Genomic DNA, 19,373 nt, shown 5'->3' on the forward strand with positions numbered 1-19,373 from the left:
AACAAAAAGCATAAAAAGTGGATATATGTGACTATATCAAAGAAAGCTCATGAGGGCAAGGATTCTGCATGTTTCTCCAGTGGCTGTAATAGTGCCTTGTGTGTAGAAGTGCTCAGCAAAACAGTGAGATGAGCTCTAAATATTTATTTATTTTATTGAGGTATGTATTTTACATATAGCAAATGCAAAGACCATAAGTGAAGTCTGATGTGTTCTAACAAATATGTACACCAAATCAAGATTCACACCCCCTTAGAATTTCCTGTGGCTCTTTCCAGTCAATTCTACATTGCACCTCTTACTCCAAAAGGCAACTATTTTGATTTCTTGATTTTTATGTGGATAAAATGATTAACTATGAATCCTATTTTCTGTTGCTTGCCAAAAGTTTTGAGAATTGTCCATATTTATGCATATATCAATAGTTCATTGCTTTTTATTACACTTAGATGAGTATGTTACATTGGTTTATCCATGCTATGTTGGACATTTAGGTTATTTCCATTTTGTTCTTTGAATAAAGCTGCTTTGGATTCTTATAAAAGTATATCCTATGGAAATATTCTCTCATTTCTCTTGAATATAATCTAGGTATGGGATTTCTGGCTATAAAGTACTTGTAAATTTAACTTGATTAGAAATTGCCCAATAGTTTTCCAAAGTTGTACTATTTCAAATTCCCCAAAACAAAGTCTGAGCTTCTGGTTTGCTGGATATCCTCACCATCACTTAGTATTTTAACTCTGGTTGACTTTGGACAAATAGTGGGTGAGAAGTAATAACACATTTTACTTCTTAAAAAGTGTGATGGGGCTGGGATTGTGGCTCAGCAGCAGAGCACTCGCTTAGCACAGGCGAGACCTAGGTTCGATCCTCAGCACCACATAAAAATAAAGGCATTGTATTGTGTCCATTTACACCTAAAAAAAGTGTGTCAGGGCTGGGGATATAGCTCAGTTGGTAGAGTGCTTGCCTTGCATGCACCAGGCCCTGGGTTTAATCCCCAGAACTACACACAAAAAATGTGGTAAAATACACATAACATAAAATTTACCATCATAATCATTTTTTTGTGGTGCTAGGGTTAGAATCCAAGACCTTGTGCATGCTCAGCAAGCACGCTAACACTGCACTACACTTCCAGCTCCTCATAATCATTTTTAAGTATACAGTTTTATGGCATAAGTCCACTAGCATTGTTCCATAACCATTATCACCATCCATTTTCAGAATCTTTCCACCTTGCAAACTGAAACTCTGTTCATACTAATCCTCCATTCCCTCCTCTCCATATCCCTTGGCAACTACCATTCTAGTTTCTGTTTCTATAAACTTGACCACTCTAAGTACCACATATAAGTGCAATCATACAATATTTCTCCTTTTATAACAGGATTATTTCACTTAGAATTATGTCTGCAAGGTTTATCCATATTGGAGCATTTGTTGTAATTTACTCTTTTAGTAGTAAGACTGAAAAATAAGGCGAATGGCCCCCGCCCGCCCGGCTCTGCGAACAGCCCCCCACTGGCCCAGAGGAGCTGCCGCCCGCCCGGCTCAGCAGACGACGTGAAGGGACCCTAACCAAGCCTTTATGAAATAGAGAACTGGGAACTAAAACCAGAGATTGAGTCAGACCAGAGACAAGACAGTCCCACCCCTCCCTTTGGACACTCCGGCTAGGAGACTGGGGCCCACCATAACAGAGAGGAGACATCACCAGAGTTTGGCCAATGATTCCTTCCCAGCGGAATCCACTATAGCAGGATACAAGGGGCAGAGCCTCCCCCCCCCCCGCACCTGCAAGGTAGGTGGAACTGCGACCACTGACAGAACAGGCCCAGCGGCCTGCGGAGGGGCAGAGCTGCCCCATGCGCCTGCAAGGTAGGCAGACCTGTGACCCACCGGCAGAACAGGCCCAGTGGCCCGCAGAGGGGCAGAGCCGCTGCCTGCGCCTGTGAGGGAGACTATGCAACTATATAAGAGCAATATAAATATATAGGGGGAAAATTCAATAACACAACAGTTTCACCAAGCAGAAAGAAATGCGAACAGTATGAAAAGACAAGGAAAGAAAGGACCACAAGCAATGCAGGTCAACTCAAGGTTAGAAGAGGTAATATTTGCAGCAGATGGAATGTCAGATAAAGAATTCAGGATATACATGCTTCAGATGATCTTGAGTCTCTAGGAAGACATTAGACAGCAAAATCAGACAATGAAAGATCACTTTGACAATGAATTACATAAACAAATCCAAGAAGCAAAAGATCAACTATACAGGGAGATAGAGGTTATAAAAAACAAACAAACAGAAATCCTAGAAATGCAGGAAGCAATAAACCAACTTAAAAACTCAATTGAGAATACTACCAGCAGAGTAGAACACTTAGAAGATAGAACATCAGACAATGAAGACAAAGTATTTCAACTTGAAAAGAACATAGACAGCCCAGCAAGACTGTTAAGAAACCATGAGCAGAACATCCAAGAAATATGGGATAACATAAAGAGACCAAACTTAAGAGTTATTGGGATACAGGAAGGTATAGAGGTCCAAATCAAAGGAATGAGCAATCTATTCAATGAAATAATACAAGAAAACTTCCCAGACTTGAAGAATGAGACAGAATCCCAAATCCTAGAAGCCTACAGGACACTGAATATGCAAAATCATAAGAGATCCACACCTAGACACATTATAACAAAGATGCCCAACATACAGAATAAGGAGAGAATTTTAAAAGCTATAAGAGAAAGGAAGCAGATTACATTTAGGGGTAAACCAATCAGGATAACAGCTGATCTTTCAAAACAGACTCTGAAAGCTAAAGATCCTGGAATAACATATTTCAAACACTGAAAGAAAATGGGTTCCAACCAAGAATTGTGTATCCAGCGAAATTAAGCTTCAGGATGGAAGATGAAATTAAAATCTTCCATGATAAACAAAAGTTAAAAGAATTTGCAGCTAGAAAACCATCTCTCCAAAAAATCCTCAGCAAAACATTACAGGAAGAGGAAATGGAAAATAACAATGAAAACCAATAGTGGGAGGTAGTACAGTAAAGGGGGGAAAATAATCAAAGAGGAAAACAAACCATGTTTAGTAACATAAATAAACAAATATGGCTGGAAGAACAACCCATATCTCAATAATAACCCTAAATGTTAATGGCTTAAACTCACCAATTAAGAGACACAGGTTAGTAGAATGGATCACCAAACAAGACCCAACAATATGCTGCCTACAGGAGATGCATTTGATAGGAAAAGACATACATAGACTGAAGGTGAAAGGTTGGGAAAAATCATATCACTCATATGGGCTTCAGAAACAAGCAGGAGTGTCCATACTCATATCAAATAAAATAGATTTCAAGCCAAAGTTAATCAAAAGGGATAAAGAGGGACACTACATACTGCTCAAGGGAACCATACACCAACAAGACTTAATAATCAAAAATTTATATGCCCCAAACAATGGTGCAGCTATGTTCATCAAACAAACTCTTCTCAAGTTCAAGAGTCTAATAGACCACCATTCAATAATCATGGGAGACTTCAACACACCTCTCTCACCACTGGACAGATCTTCCAAACAAAATTTGAATAAGGACAACTATACAACTCAATAACACAATTAATAACCTAGACTTAATTGACATATATAGAATATACCACCCAACATCAAGCAGCTACACTTTTTTTCTCAGCAGCACATGGATCCTTCCCAAAAATAGATCATATATTATGTCACAGGGCAACTCTTAGACAATATAAAAGAGTAGAGATAATACCATGCATCTTAACTGATCATAATGGAATGAAACTGAAAATCAATGATAAAAGAAGGAAGGAAAAATCATACATCACTTGGAGATTGAACAATAGGTTACTGAATGATCAATGGGTTATAGAAGACATCAAGGAGTAAATTAAAAAATTCTTAGAGATAAATGAAAACACAGACACAGCATATTGGAATCTACGGGACACATTGAAAGCAGTTCTAAGAGGAAAATTCATTGCTTGGAGTTCATTCCTTAAAAAAAGAAAAAACCAACAAATAAATGATCTCACACTTCATCTCAAAATCCTAGAAAAAGAAGAGCAAAACAACAGCAAAAGAAGTAGAAGGCAAGAAATAATTAAAATTAGAGCTGAAATTAATGAAATTGAAACAAAAGAAACAATTGAAAAAGTTGACAAAACTAAAAGTTGGTTCTTTGAAAAAATAAATAAAATCGACAGACCCTTAGCCATGCTAACGAAGAGAAGAAGAGAGAGAACTCAAATTACTAGCATACGGGATGAAAAAGGCAATATCACAACAGACACTTCAGAAATACAGAAGATAATCAGAAATTATTTTGAATCCTTATACTGCAATAAAATAGAAGATAGTGAAGGCATCGATAAATTTCTTAAGTCATATGATCTGCCCAGATTGAGTCAGGAGGATATAGACAACCTAAACAGACCAATGTCAATTGAGAAAATAGAAGAAACCATCAAAAGACTACCAACTAAGAAAATCCCAGGACCAGATGGGTATACAGCAGAGTTTTACAAAACCTTTAAAGAGAAACTAATACCAATACTTTTCAAGCTATTTCAGGAAATAGAAAAAGAGGGAGAACTTCCAAATTCATTCTACGAGGCCAACATCACCCTGATTCCTAAACCAGACAAAGACACTTCAAAGAAAGAAAACTACAGACCAATATCTCTAATGAACCTAGATGCAAAAATCCTCAATAAAATTCTGGCGAATCGGATACAAAAACATCAAAAAAATCGTGCACCATGATCAAGTAGGATTCATTCCTCGGATGCAAGGCTGGTTCAATATATGGAAATCAATAAATGTTATTCACCACATCAATAGACTTAAAAATAAGAACCATATGATCATCTCGATAGATGCAGGAAAAGCATTCGACAAAGTACAGCATCCTTTTATGTTCAAAACTCTAGAAAAACTAGGGATAACAGGAACATACCTCAATATTGTAAAAGCAATCTATGCTAAGCCTGAGGCTAGCATCATTCTGAATGGAGAAAAATTGAAGGCATTCCCTCTAAAATCTGGAACAAGACAGGGATGCCCTCTCTCACCACTTCTGTTCAACATTGTTCTCGAAACACTGGCCAGAGCAATTAGACAGACAAAAGAAATTAAATGCACAAAAATAGGAAAAGAAGAACTTAAATTTTCACTATTTGTGGATGATATGATTCTATACCTAGCAGACCCAAAAGGATCTACAAAGAAACTATTAGAGCTAATAAATGAATTCAGCAAAGTGGCAGGATATAAAATCAACACGCATAAATCAAAGGCATTCCTGTATATCAGAGACAAATTCTCTGAAATGGAAATGAGGACAACCACTCCATTCACAATATCCTCAAAAAGAATAAAATACTTGGGAATCAACCTAACAAAAGAGGTGAAAGACTTATACAATGAAAACTATAGAACCCTAAAGAGAGAAATAGAAGAAGATCTTAGAAGATGGAAAAATATACCCTGTTCATGGATAGGCAGAACTAACATCATCAAAATGGCGATATTACCAAAAGTTCTCTATAGGTTTAATGCAATGCCAATCAAAATCCCAATGGCATTTCTTGTAGAAATAGATAAAGCAATTATGAAATTCATATGGAAAAATAAAAGACCCAGAATAGCAAAAACAATGCTAAGCAGGAAGTGTGAATCAGGTGGTATAGCGATACCAGACCTCAAACTATACTACAGAGCAATAGTAACAAAAACAGCATGGTACTGGTACCAAAACAGGCGGGTGGACCAATGGTACAGAATAGAGGATACAGTAACCAATCCACAAAACTACAACTATCTTATATTTGATAAAGGGGCTAAAAGCATGAAATGGAGGAAGGATAGCATCTTCAACAAATGGTGCTGGGAAACTGGAAATCCATATGCAACAAAATGAAACTGAATCCCTTTCTCTCACCATGCACAAAAGTTAACTCAAAATGGATCAAGGAACTTGATATCAAATCAGAGACACGGCATCTGATAGAAGAAAAAGTTGGCTACGATCTACATACTGTGGGGTCGGGCTCCAAATTCCTCAATAGGACACCCATAGCACAAGAGTTAATAGCTAGAATCAACAAATGGGACTTACTCAAACTAAAAAGTTTTTTCTCAGCAAAAGAAACAATAAGAGAGGTAAATAGGGAGCCTACATCCTGGGAACAAATCTTTACTCCTCACACTTCAGATAGAGCCCTAATATCCAGAGTATACAAAGAACTCAAAAAAATTAAACAATAAGAAAACAAATAACCCAATCAACAAATGGACCAAGGACCTGAACAGACACTTCTCAGAGGAGGACATACAATCAATCAATAAGTACATGAAAAAATGCTCACCATCTCTAGCAATCAGAGAAATGCAAATCAAAACCAACCTAAGATACCATCTCACTCCAGTAAGATTGGCAGCCATTATGAAGTCAATCAACAACAAGTGCTGGCGAGGATGTGGGGAAAAGGGTACACTTGTACATTGCTGGTGGGACTGCAAATTGGTGTAGTCAATCTGGAAAGCAGTATGGAGATTTCTTGGAAAGCTGGGAATGGAACCACCATTTGACCCAGCTATTCCCCTTCTTGGTCTATTCCCTAAAGACCTAAAAAGAGCATGCTACAGGGACACTGCTACATCGATGTTCATAGCAGCACAATTCACAATAGCAAGACTGTGGAACCAACCTAGATGCCCTTCAATAGATGAATGGATTAAAAAAATGTGGCATTTATACACAATGGAGTATTACTCTGCATTAAAAAATGACAAAATCATGGAATTTGCAGGGAAATGGATGGCATTAGAACAGATTATGGTAAGTGAAGCCAGCCAATCCCTAAAAAACAAATGCCAAATGTTTTCTTTGATATAAGGAGAGTAACTAAGAACAGAGTGGGGAGGAAGAGCATGAGAAGAAGATTAACATTAAACAGGGGTGAGAGGCGGGAGGGAAAAGGAAAGAGACGGGGAATTGCATGGAAATGGAAGGAGACCCTCAGGGGTATACAAAATTACATACAGGAGGAAGTGAGGGGAAAGGGGAAAAAAACGAGGGGGAGAAATGAATCACAGTAGATGGGGTAGAGAGAGAAGATGGGAGGGGAGGGGATGGGGGATAGTAGAGGATAGGAAAGGCAGCAGAATATAACAGACACTAGTATAGCAATATGTAAAACAGTGGATGTGTAACCGATGTGATTCTGCAATCTGTATATAGGGTAAAAATGGGAGTTCATAACCCACTTGAATCAAAGTGTGAAAATATGATATGTCAAGAGCTATGTAATGTTTTGAACAACCAACAATAAAAATTAAAGAAAAAAAATAAGGCCTTATCTTTATGGTCAGAACTTGCACTAATACCATTGACCTGTGTGGCTCTCTGTAGTCTGAGTTACCATTTCTGGGCATCCACCCAACCAGTCTACCTACTTTTCTACATATAGTAAATTTAATCAGGATATAGTGAGGCCTCTTCTCCTATTCTGAACAAGTGTGGGGAAATCCTACTCACTTCTGATCTCCTTTGGGATCTCTTGCTCAACAGCCCTCAAGAAATGTCAGTATGAGTATGTAATTCAATTCATACTGGATGATGCATCCTATGAAAGTTTTTACACAAAGTTAACTTTGAAAGTCACTTTTTAACATGTAATCCAAAGAGGTTTAACAATAACAAAGAAAAAAGGAATAATAGTTAGAAATTGTTTTTTCTGAGGTAATTTTTTGGCATTTATGCAGATCCATGTCCTCTATGGTGAAACTGCTAATGTTTAACTTCCCAAAATATAAACATAATGAAATCTATTAATTATCCCACATAGAATGAGATGGAGGGTTTTGCCAAGGGCTGCTAATGCATTATCAATATTTTATAGTACTACATAATGCTCCTATAAAATATATTCCAGACCAATAAAAAATTCCTCTGCTTTTAAGAGTTCTTTTACACTTTCTGAGGTTCAAAGCTGTGTGTCATACATTAGAAAACTCCCTCCCCAGAAAAAAAAGACTGAAAAATGATATTCCATTGTATGTAATATTACACTCGTCTATTGATGTGTGTGTGTGACGCTTAAAGTTAAAATTTAAAATGTTAATTGACAGTAAAAAAGAAACAATCACACACACACACATTAAAAAAATAGTGCACCATGATCAACTGGGGTTCATCCCAGGGATGCAAGTTGTTGCAACATATGGAAATCAATAAACATTAATTCATCACATCAGTAAAGACAAGAATCACATGAGTGTCTCCTAATAAAAACACACTGCACCTAAGTAGAATTGATTCCAGGAATGCATGTGTAGCTTTTTTTTTTAATCAACCAATATAATTTACCTCATTCACTAGTAAAAGGAGATAGCTCAATAGAAATACCATTTGATAAAATTTGACATAAGTTGTGGTGAAAGCACTTAAATTAGGAAAAGGAGAAAATTTTCTTAATCTGAAAAAAGAATATTATTGGAAATGTTAGCTACCCTGATTTGATCACTACACACTGTACACATTAAAATATTATACTGTATCCCATAAATTTGTTCAATTAAAATAATAAAAATAAAGTTGATTTCATAAAAAAAGTGAATAGTTAAAAGAGAGATGGGACAAGGATTCCTAATATTGTCACTTTTACTGTACATTGAAGAGATGGTCACTGAAAAAAAGAGAAAGGAAATGCCAATCATTTGAAAGATGAGTACAAAACTGATATTATTCACATACACACACTAAAAAATTCCCAAAGAATATTAATAAAACCTTAAAAATAAATAATTAATTTATTAAGTTCACTGGGTATACAAAAATCAACTATTTCTTTTCACTTTAAAATGTTTAGTTTAATGAACATAGAATTTCAACTGAAGTTCTAAAAAATATAATATACATGAAATCACTTTACTACTCAAGTGATTTAGACATACCTGTCTAAACAATAAACATTAAAACTAAAACATTTTCCAGTTCTTAATCAATCTTTTTTTTTTTTTGGTGGGCGTGGTACTAGGGATTGAACTCAGGGGAACTCAATTATTGAGCCACATTCCCCTGCCCCATTTTGTATTTTTTTAAATTTTATTTTTTATTCTAATTTGTTATAGATGACAGCAGAATGCATTACAATTCATATTAATATAAAGCACATTTTTTCATGTCTGGTTGTATACAAAGAATATTTGACATATGAAGAAGAAACATGGTAACATGTGGAATTAAAAACATTAAATGCTTACTAGTATACCTCACAAAATGTTCACAAGAAATTTTCAATAAGAGCTAGAATTATTTTGAGAGAAATGTTAAAAACCTAATGAAGGGATATAACTTGTTCATGAATTGTAAGACTCAATATTATAGAGTGCCACCTCTTAGAAGGTGGAGTTCTGTGGAGTCAGTCCCAATCAAAATCTTAATCTTGCTAGTTGTGGTGGTGATGCCTGTAATCCCAGGGACTTGGGAGTCTGAGGCAGGAGGCACAAACACTTGGGAAGTCTTCAGACTCAATAAGGGTGGTTCACATATTTCTCCTCCTGCAACTTTAACCTGAATCAATTTCCAATAACTTATGAACTTATTGTGTCTTTTCTCTGAAGATTTCAGGCTTTTACCCACTTAGAAATGCTATGGCTTTCATTATTGTCCCGCAACTTAACTACAAATACTGGTAGATAATTTATCCCAAATAAACCTTAACAAAGATATGTGATAAAAAATGAAAATAATTAATGCATATATTTACAATCAAATCTTACAGTATAAAATGGATATTTAATCCATTCCTTTGCCTCTTTCTGATTGAACTGAATGACTCACTCTCAAGTAGCTCCATGCTTTTTTTTTTTTTTTTTAAATAGGCATTTTAAATTTATTTTGCCAAATTTGACATCATAAGTAGTTAAGTAGTCAGGAAGTTCTGATTAATGTTCACTCACCCAGTGTCTTGTTACTTGTGTTTCTATATCAATTGTCTGTTATCCTCTTTCTTTTTCCAGCCAATGAAAACATTGTAAGTATTCTCCCAGTATTCTTTTCACCGCTGCCTTTATCTCCTTGTAGATGAGGGGATTCATAGGAGTGACCACTCTGTATTGCACAGAGAAGATCAACTCCAGGGAGGAGACTGAGGTTGGCATGAGGTAGTAGAGAAAACCAGAGCCATAGAATAAGATTGTTGTGGTGAGATGGGAGGAGTAGGTGGAAAAGACTTTGCTTCTGTCAAAGGTAGAGGTGATGTTCAGGATGGTGGAGACAGTGCAGGTGTAAGAAGAGATTGAAAGGGAAGTTACAACACCATGAGGAATGATGGAGCCCAGCTTGACCGTGAAGTTGATGGAGACGTCAGAGCAGGTGAGAGGTAAAAGACAGGCTGCCGCAGTCTGGCTGGGCACAATTCAGGAGCCACTTGTCAAAAGAAACTAACTTTATTTTTAGAACTACAAACGCCAAACAAAACAGCTCCTCAGGAAAAAACCCTCAGAGCCCAACTGCCACCACCGGCTTCCCACAAGCCTCTTACTCCAACCCCAGCCATTCCACCTCCCCCCATCCTCCTGCTCTTGAGGCCGATTGGCTGGGTCGCGTGGGTGGAGCCAAAGAAGTCCCCCAATGAGCAGCTCGATGGTCTGAAAGGGCAGGGAAACAGCCCAATGAGCTTCACCACAGAGGAGCCAATCAGCTAGATGTTGCTGGGGCCACTGTGAGCCAATCATCAGCCGGCAGTCTGAAGGGCGGGAAAACAGCCCAATGAGCATCACCGCAGAGGAGCCAATCAGCTAGATGTTGCTGGGGCTGCTGTGAGCCAATCATCAGCCAGCAGCTGGAAGTTTGCTGGCAGCTGGAAGTTTGCTGGGGCCCCTTTGGCTGTGGCTCTCAACCACAGGCAGCACACAGCTGTAGTGTGGGATATCATGAGTATCAGAGTAGTCTATTTCCATTGCTAGAGGGATATTGATGAGAGACTCCAGAAGGTCTAGTCCCCAAGAGCCCCACACAAGCTGCACACACCACTACTTACTTATCCTCTGGCCATAGAGCAGTAGGTGGCAGATGGAGGCATAGCCATCATAGTCCATTGCTGAGAGCAGAGAGGCTTCAGTCCCTGCAGTAATTAACACAAAGAAGACCCAAGCAAGATAGCCCTCTACTGAGATTGTTTTCTTCCGATATAGAAGGTTCTCCAGCATCTTGGGTACCATAACTGAAGAGAAACAAAGGTGACAAGAAAGAGGAGTGACTCAGAAAAAAAGTTCACGGGGTTGTGGAGGTGAAATTCAGCACGGATCACCACTAGCAGCAACAGGTTTCTCATTGCAGTTCAGAAGCAAATCCCTAGGAATGGCACAAAGAGCAGAGCCTCCAGGTAGGGGTCCACAGACAGTCTCAGGAAGATGAACTCCATGATGGCTCTGTGGTTCCTGAAGGCCATTTGAAAAAATTGATCCCTAAAACTGGAAATGCATGGCAGTGAATTTTCTATTCTTCTCTAACTGGTTTTCATATTTCATTGGTTCTCTTTTAATATCACAATCATCTAGAAAATAATGGAACATAAATATGAATAAGATGTCTATATTTAAAAAGTCATACTTCAAAGAATATCATTGAGATGAAGACAAGAAATCAAATCACATGTGGTTGACTGAAATGATCTCTTTCAGAGTGACTTAGAAATAATCAGTAATTCCATCACATTGAAGTTATTTGAGCAAAATGTTTAAGCAAAGATGTTTTTCTATGAAGTCATAGCCAAATATTTAAAGAATTAGGACTGAAAAATAGCAAGGTATATTTGGCAAAACACATACACTTAAAAAAGAGTAATAGCCTAGAATATAGATAAGCAATATGTGCAATGACTAAGAATATAGGCTCTTGCATCAGACTAGGATTAAATCCCAGCTTCACCTTGTGCATATTATATATCTGTGCTTAACTTCTGTTTCCTTGCTGAAACTGAAATACTATTTCATTCTACTAGAGTTGTCATGGGAATTAGATATGATAACATATAAAGATTTTAAAAATCTGTACAATATTGTTCAGTGTAAATCATCATCATCATCATCATCATCATTATCATCATCATCATCTACAGGTGTAGCCTAAGATAAATAATAAGTCCTTATGATGTATAATTCCATCAGAGTTAAAGCTTTCTTGCCACTATGACTGCTGTTCTTTACTGAATTAAAATTACTAAAGACTGTTGCCCTTCCCTCCCCAGTTGAAAGGCATTTTAGCATTTGGAATCAACTGAGGCCTCCCCAGCTTTAAAAGGATAAAAAGACTTAAAAGCAATATTACTGAGAAAGGAAGGGCATTCCAGATTCCAGAAAGGACAAGGGAACAAGAACTAAAAATCCTGTGCTCCTGATACTGAGTCACTTTCCGTGATGGATATGCACCCTGTGAAGGGCAAGGATTTGGGGTAAGCAAAGAAGAGGTGATTTGAAAGAGTACCATACCGGTGTCCATGCCATGGGCCACTCACTCAGTCTGAATGGGAAATAAGGAAAGTAGGGGTTGAATTTCAGGAACCTGTGCTCTTAGAACTATGAGAATTTGCTATGATACCTAAATCATTCTGGAACTGCCAACAATTACTGTTCCTGTCCCACAGGAAGAAGACCTTCTAAATAGAATTTATCTCTCCATTATTAAAAAGAGCCATCTTAAAATGGAGAAATAGAGCATTCAGTCCTGTATAAATCAGGTGTGAGGATATTTGGGTTTACCCTTTGACCCTTATTCTGAGACATTTTTCTTGGTATTTAAGTGTCATTTCCTTTCATGATTCTTGACTTTACTCAAACCTTCAGGTCTGGTTCATTGAAATGCCTGCCTGTTTGGACACCCACTGTTATCCATAAGCTCTGGCTTCATTCTGACCTACTGGAATTGGATCTTTGTTTGGCTCATTTATTATGCTAGCTAAGCCTGTTTCCTGGTCCTGGCCATTCCTGTGCTGGATTGTTCTCATTAAGTCCAAAACCATATTACAAGGCAAATTTACCCAGGTAAATTTGCTGTGTACGTGGTAGTTGGTGCTAAGTGAATTTTAAAAATGCTACACTTAAGGTAAGGAATCCAACCATTCATTTGCCTAAATCACTCAGTCAATTTTTTATGATTGATGAATTCATACATACTTAAAGTACACAGTGACTCTATAACAATTTGCATGCTTAGTGATTAAAATTTAATTTAGAGAAGAGCTTACTTATTCAATCTACCATATATCGAGTCATAATTGACTATTATAATAAACCAGTAGTTGCACTTATTTATCTAAGATGTTATCATTCAAGCTAGACTGCTTAATAGTGATTTTTTCCATCCTTTGTCAAGTACTTAAATAAGCAAAAGAAATAGAACTGTAAGGAAATTAGAACATTCAAGTCCATTTTAGAACATTGTCTTTCTTTAGGAGATCTATATGGATATTAAAATTATTTTATTTATATTAGCTTTTTCATAAAATTAACATCAGGTATATGACATATTTATACTTATACAAATATCCAAATATGTGTGCTAGTCACCTTTTTATCACTGTGACAAAATACCTGAGAAAGACAACTTAAAACGAGGACATATTTGTTTTGGTTCCTGGTTTCAGGACCATGACGATGCTCATGGTCACTAGGCCATTTTGTTTCTGGGCCTGTGGTAAAGCAGAACATCATGGGCAGGAGGGTGTGGCAGAGCAAGACTAATCACCTCATGGTGGCCAGGAGGGAAAGAGAGAGAAAGGGGCTGGGGACAAAATATACCCTTCAAAGCACCTCCCCCCCAGTGAACTACTTCCTCCAACTAGGCCCCACTTCCTGATAGTTGCACAACCTTCTAATAGTGCCACAGGTGGGCTACTAAGCCTTTGGCACATGCTCTTTGGGTGATATTTTAGATCCATAGCATTTTACACACACACACACACACACACACACACACACACACACCATCCCTCTGCAAAGAAAAACAAAATGAGACAGAAGCAAGCAAGGTGCGGGGGCAAAGTAAAAAAGGGGCTGCTCGTCTGAGCTGCCAGTTTTATTTATATCCACAGGTTACATTAGGTCAAAATTGGCATCATTAGAACATGTTGCTCATTGTGTAAAATTACTGTTATGTGGGCAGGTTTAGGCACAGTGGCACGTTGGTGTTGTCTAAGAGAGTTCTTTATTCCTAGAAGCTGAGTGTCTGAGATCAAGGTTGAAGCTGATAGGACTCTAGCACAGAGCCTCCTCACAAAGGACATTACCACAGCAGCTAGGCATTGAGCATGTATTAGTCATCTTACTAGTTCCAGGGAGAAACTGCAGAATATTCCAAGTATGGAAAACAGGAAGCCTGTTGCCCTCTGGGAGTTTGCTCACCAGAGGAACACTGCCTTGTACATTTCCACAGCCAGAATCCTTATACCTCTTCATTTCAAAGATCCCCTTAAGGTTATCTGCACAGTTGGATTCCCAACACAAGCACCTGCACCTCTTGCTTTTGTTCCAGAGGGTGATCTCCAGCATCACAGGATCTTGCTCCACAGTACACATGCTTCATCCAGAAATTCAGGAAGTTACCTCCTGAGGATCATCTTTAACCATTAGGAAATGGAAACCAGTAGACACTGCCCTAGCTCTCTTGCCCTCTGATGGGAAGTTTTTGAGATGTGTTCCACATGGTTTCCTTTTTGAGCATCCCCATCAGAATTGAGCTCCAGTTTTCCATTGTAGAAGCACAAACATTCACACATCTTTTATTGGCTTTTCTCTTTCTTGCTTCATGTTGCCATTTTCTCACTTATGTTATTTTGAGTCATCTTAAAAATACTCTACCAGTACTCAGGTCTGTGTCTCTTTGGGAGAATACATAAAAACACAGTTGGTACAAAAAACAGTCCTAGAAAGCAATGGAATTCTGGATTTACATCCATTGCCAGTTCTGTAGCAACAGGAGTAATTTTTCTGGGAGCAAATAGTGTGGAAATAACCCCTGTAACATCCTATTTCCTGGGATTCTAATCTGCATTGAATTTGAATGATGTACATATGGAAGAGGAAGTACTGGATTATGCAATAGCTGTTGCAATTCAAACATTTGTAAATAATTATGATTACAAGGATTGAGGAGGGCTAAACATTTGTAACTTGGTTTAGAAGTCTTGAAATAGAGAATATTTTTAATCCAGTCAGCTACCAATTTAGGACACGATGTAAATACAAAAATATTATATGGAAGTAAGTATTGAAGAAACTTCCATTCTTGTTACAGAGGAGGAGTGTGCTGAAAACCAGGATGAAGATTTAATATTAAGTTAGTTGAACACAAATCTAAATATGCAGCTCTGGCAGGTTTCCTCTTATGTGAGTCAAGGTCTTGACTGGAAAGGGATTAAATCCTGAGGTTAGGAATGTGTGTATTTAGATGATCATATTTGAGAACCTTGAACCCAGAATCTCTTGCATCTTCAGAACTCAAGAATAGTCACCACCCTCTTGGTTCCCTTATTAAAATCCATCACCCTCACATTTACTGAAAAAAGTCTTCATCTGAAGCACATTGTCCTTAGTTCTGGTCAGATCCCAGAATTGTCTAAATAGCAAAGTGCAGAGTTCCTATAAGAAGAAAGAGTTTATTACTTGGAATAGAAGCTGGACATGGTTAATATATACCAGCAGAAATGTGGGGAACATATATGGGAATGGATCTGGAGGGAGTTATATGGGGAAGGGTAATTTATTTAAATACTAGCACTGTCCTGTAATTTAGAATTTAGAATGGCAATGACATTTAGAAAAATCTCCAAAGGGAAGTAATTAAGTGGAGTTTTCAGAATTTCCTTGCAGTGTACTTAGGAGAAAAAGGTGAGTATGTTAAAGTAACTTTAATATTTAACATGGAAATACTGACAATCTAACTATATTCTCTAGAGAACTTCCCCTTGCTAAAGGGCAAAAAATGTATTACTAAGAAGAAACAGTGGAATTACTGAGAATCCCAGGGTTCTGTGGTAGGAGATGCTGCTATGGAATTGGGCTCATTAGTGTCAATGGAAATGAGATCATGGAATAGCAGAGGTGAGAAGGTTGCTTTTAATAGTCAAGTGCTAGGTGAACATAATTACTGTGACAAGTGGCAACCAAGTTGCATTGGCTGGCAAGTACTAAATAATCGGAAGTGACTACCATGTTTCTAGGAGGGATACAGATACATAGCAATGATAGACAGGTGAGCACATCAAAGAGACTACAGTACTTACATCTTAGACTGACACACCTCACACACTCCAACTATATATAGGGTAGCCCAGTCTGGATTCAATAGCACTGGAAACATGGAGCTTTTCTCCAGGAGGGCACACAAGGCTATCCACCCTAACAGGGAATAACTGAGTTGTTAAGTTATGGACAATTGGAGATCATCTCCTCTGACTCAACAGAAAGCTAGTGGATACTTACATACACCAAATATTGGAGGAGGCCTCCTAGAATTGCATTAGAGGTAGCAGCTGTGGTCACTACTCCCACACTCAGGGAAACAGAGAGGTAAGTTGAAGAGTGATGGGCATCTTCTAATGGTCCCAAATCCTGATGGAATCCAAGCCAGGAAGACCCAATAAGAAATTTCTCCACCCTGACATGGATTATTATACATATCTCTAACATCAGTTTTGATCTTATATATATATTGCTTTTCATTTAGAATTAATTCATTTTTGAATTAATAGCTGTCTCCCTAGTATTTGATATTGCACCATAAATCCATTTGATTGTATTTCTTCTAAAGTTTTAAAGCATTAACTGGAATCATTTTTTCAATCTTAGTTCCTTAGCTCAGGTTTACACTTGCTCCTCTTAGTCCCTCTTGCATTATTTGTTACTGCCTTGAATCTCTTCATATACCTTTTCTTCTTTTAACCTTGGTTTGTATTATTTTTTCTATCTGTCCTTTTTTCAATTTTTCCTTTGCTCTGTTTTTCTCTCCTCCTCTTTCTATTCCCTTATATGATAGAATAGTAATTTTACTATCTTTTTAAAAATTACACGTCAGCAGTGGAAAGCATCACGATTCTTATTATACATTTAGGGCATAATTTTTCGTATCTCTGTATATAAAGTATGTTCACAGTAATTTATGCCTTTATACATGTACTTTGTTGTTGTTTTTTTTGCATTACAATTCTTAATACCACAACTTTTGTATCTCGGTTTGTATATAAGGTATGTTGACACCCAATTCAAGTCTTCATACATGTACTTTGGGTAATGATGTCCATCACATTCCACCATCCTTGCTAATCTCCTACCCCCTACCTTTCCCTCCCACTCTCCTTTCCTATCTAGAATTCATCTATTCCTCCCATGGTCCCCCTCCCTACCCCACTCTGAGTCAGCCTCCTTATATCAGAGAAAACATTTATTTTTTGGGGGGGATTGGCTGACTTCACTTAGCATTATCTTCTCCAATGCCATCCATTTACCTGCAAATGTCATGATTTTGTTCTTTTTTATTGCTGAGTAAAATTCCATTGCCACATTTTTTTTTATTCATTCATCCACTGAAGGACATCTAGGTAGGATCCACAGTTTAACTATTGTGAATTGTGCTGCTATAAACATTGATGTGGCTGTGTCCCTGTAGTATGCTCTTTTCAAGTCCTTCGGGTATGTCTGAGGAGAGGGATACTGGGTCAAATGGTGGTTCCATTCCCATTTTCCAAGGAATCTCTATACTGCTTTCCAAATTGGCTGTACCAATTTGCAGTCCCACCAGCAATATATGAGTGTACCTTTTCCCTGACATCCTCGCCAACCCTTATTGTTTGTGTGTCTTCATAATAGCTGCTATTCTGACTGGAGTGAGATGATATCTTATAATTAAAATCAAGAATCAATAAATGAGATGGAATCGAACTAAAAAGTTTCTTCTTAGCAAAAGAAATAATCTGTGAGGTGAACAGAGAGCCTACATCCTGGGAGCAAATTTATACCCCTCACACATCAGAGCACTAATCTCTAGGATATATAAAGAACTTCAAAAACTAAACACCAAAAAAACCAAATAATCCAATCAACAAGGACCTGAATAGACACTTTTCAGAAGAGGATATACAATCAACCAACAAATATATGAAAAAATGCTCATCATCTCTAGCAATCAGAGAAATGCAAGTAATTTTACTATCTTTAATAACTAATTTCTCATCCTATTTAGAACATTACTACAATTTTATGCCTGTATTAGAGGAACTGTGAAAAACATTTTCAAAAAGTTTTATTTTTCTAAGGTTGATTAGTATGTAGATTTGCTATGAAGTGATTGTAGTTAATAGGGGTTAATGTCTTTTCACAAAGTGGTGCTGATACTGGGAATAGCAGAGGACATGTTGAGTGAGAGTATCAACACCTGGATATTAGTCCAGCCTGAGAACTAAAAGTCAAGAAGCTCATTGAATAGTCCATTTCATAAAGTAGAAGTGATAACCATCCAGCAAACGGGTAGACTTTAAACAGTATGAAAAAGCAAGGGAACAAACCAGCCAAAACAGCCTGCAACTGATCTCATTGACACCACAGTAGAGGAAAAGTCAGAGAAAGAATTTATAAAGTTCATAGCTAAAATATTCAGTGAGCTGAAAGAAGATGAAGAGAACAAACTTAGAAAATACAAGGAGTAAAAATTATTTCAATAAAAATATAGAGATTCTGAAACATGGAAATGACTTGATAAGTCAAATTAAAAATTCAGTAGAAAGCATCGCTACTAGATTAGACTACACTGAAGACAGTCTCTCAGACCCTGAAGACAAAGAATATCATCTTGAAAACAAAGATAACAATAAAGAAAAAATGTTAAGAGTCTATGACCAGAATATGATCAACCATGGCTTGAGAAGAAATAGATCACCAGGGCCTCAAAATCCTCAGGAATGAAGATATCAACCATAAAACTGGCCTGGCCATTTAGTGGGAAATAAAGGAGATAATAATTCCTTTTTTTATAAGGTCAATATCAGTATATTTCAGATATGAGAAGAGGTATAATCCTTTATTAATCAGTTGGTCAAGGTTTATATTCAATGAGCTAAAGGCTTATATCTTTTAGCTTTTAGCTCATTGAATATAAGCCTTGTCCTTTGCACTATTACACATATAAACTTGAATTTGGTGAATTTTGCATAATAAAATACACACCAGTTACCAGTAACTGAATAGCCTGTTTGATTGACACCAACAGTGTCAATCAGAAACATGGGGACAACTAGTACCACTTCCACCTGGGTAAGTCGTCTGT

At 37.4% G+C, this 19,373-nt stretch overlaps 1 pseudogene; it reads right to left on the bottom strand.

Annotated features, from left to right (window-relative positions):
• Positions 1-10,054: 10,054 nt before the first annotated feature.
• On the bottom strand, positions 10,055-11,508 carry LOC101975402 (olfactory receptor 8S1-like; annotated as a pseudogene).
• Between the last annotated feature and the right edge of the window lie 7,865 nt (positions 11,509-19,373).

The sequence above is a fragment of the Ictidomys tridecemlineatus genome, chromosome 6, assembly GCF_052094955.1.
Source record: "Ictidomys tridecemlineatus isolate mIctTri1 chromosome 6, mIctTri1.hap1, whole genome shotgun sequence".
Taxonomy (NCBI): Eukaryota; Metazoa; Chordata; class Mammalia; order Rodentia; family Sciuridae; genus Ictidomys; species Ictidomys tridecemlineatus.